Raw genomic sequence first — 2,016 nt, 5'->3', positions numbered from 1 at the left:
GCAGGGGCGCAGTGGAAGTTCAATGCCACAGCGGGAGAGGAAAGGGGGTGCAGAAGAGTCCTGAAAGTGGTACTGGAGAGGCTGGATGAGAGAACAAAACTGGGCCGAGGAAGAAAACCAGATGACCAGCAGACCAGTACAAGCTCCCAGGTGAAAAGCACAGACATAACGGCCCTGACGAAGTCTGAAATGGAAGGCATGGGCTCTTCGGCAGGGGCGCAGTGGAAGTTCAATGCCACAGCGGGAGAGGAAAGGGGGTGCAGAAGAGTCTTGAAAGTGGTACTGGAGAGGCTGGATGAGAGAACAAAACTGGGCCGAGGAAGAAAACCAGATGACCAGCAGACCAGGACAAGCTCCCAGGAGAAAAGCACAGACAAAACGGCCCTAACGAAGTCTGAAATGGAAGCCATGGGCTCCTTGGCAGGGGCCCAGTGGAAGGTCGGTGCCCCAGCGGGAGAGGAGAAGGAGTGCAGAAGAGTCCTGAAAGTGGTACTGGAGAGGCTGGATGAGAGAACAAAACGGGGCCGAGGAAGAATACCAGATGATCAGCAGACCAGTACAACTTCCCAGAAGGTAGCTCAACAGCCGGCAAGTAGACCCCCTCGTAAAAAGTATGGTAAACGCAAAGGGGTCGTTCGGAGGAGTGCTGGGAAGAGAGAAGCCTCAGGATCACTGCCAGTTGGTGCCGAGAGTGAGGATGCCCTGTGCGGTGACAAATCACGGGTGCACACGACCTCTGCCCCTGCTCCAGCAGAAAGGCCAATAAAGGCATCACGGAGGTCCAGCGCGAGCCACGATTTCCCGACACTGTCGGGACACGAGGGTGAGAAAGAGGGCAAGGCAAAGGCACAAGCCTCCACGGTTACATCCCGGCGTCCCACAGTCCTGGAGGAGGGTGCATGTGCTAATGATGGACAGGTGGCCCCATCCCAGCCACGGGGTGTCATCCCCACTGTGCCCATAGCTCTGAACGCAGAGGCACAGGACACCTGGCCGAAGACCGTGGCTACTCACTCCGCGTGCTCTGCACGCTCAAGGAATGCTGAGGACTCTGGGGAGGGGGCCTCGAAGCCAGGCGTGGAAGGGGCGGCCGCTTCTTCCGGGTCCCCTGCCCCCTCCAGGTCCCCTGCCATGAGGCCGCGTGACTCCCTCTGTCTGGCAGACAGAATTAGGAAGCTAAAAGCGGCAGTTTGTTCCGAAGGACTGCAAGAACGCCGACCTCCTGCTGACTCGATGTCTAGGAATCCCATCCGCAAGGCTAAAATGGCTGGTGGTAAACGAGGTGGACAACCTGCCAGCATGGCTCTGACACAGGAGCCTCCTCCAGTTGAAAGAGGACCGATGGTGTGGTTTAAATTTCAAGACCACCCATTCTGGCCGGCTGTGGTGAAGAGTGTCAGTGCGTCGGAGAAGACCGCACGGGTGCTCTTGATTGAGGCAGACCTGCGCCAGGAGAGGAGCGGCATCCGAGTTCCTCTTCGAAGACTGAAGCCCCTGGATTGCAGAGAGAAAGACAGACTCCTGCAGAGAGCCAGGAAAGTGCACGAGCAAGGTGTTAACTGGTGTTTCTCCCTCATCTCCCACTACACACAAGCCATCGGCCGGGGTTCCTTCGTGGGCTCTTTCCTGGACTATTATGCCGCCGACGTCAGCTACCCACTCAGGAAAGCCATCCAAGAGGGCCCGCTGGAGGTTGACTTTCCAAAGGTGAACTATGCCGACCTGGAAGACTCTGAGGAGGAGACCTCCCTGGGCGGGAAGAGGCCCTGCAAGAGGATTCTCCCCGACAGGATGAGGGCCGCTCGGGACCGGGACAACCGCAAGCTGGTGGACTTCATCGTGAAGAGAAGGGGGGCCGACCACCACCTCCTGGACATCTTGAAGGGCAGGAAACAGTCCAGGTGGCTGACATCATTTCTGAATTCACCAAGGCACAGGCTCTGCGTTGAAACGTACCTGGAAGATGAGGACCTGTTGGATGTTTTGACGAAACATCTACAAGAAATCTATACACAA

Source organism: Cynocephalus volans, chromosome X (assembly GCF_027409185.1).
Source record: "Cynocephalus volans isolate mCynVol1 chromosome X, mCynVol1.pri, whole genome shotgun sequence".
NCBI classification, from domain to species: domain Eukaryota; kingdom Metazoa; phylum Chordata; class Mammalia; order Dermoptera; family Cynocephalidae; genus Cynocephalus; species Cynocephalus volans.
The sequence above is the reverse complement of the archived record's forward strand: the minus strand, read 5'-3'. Positions refer to the sequence as shown.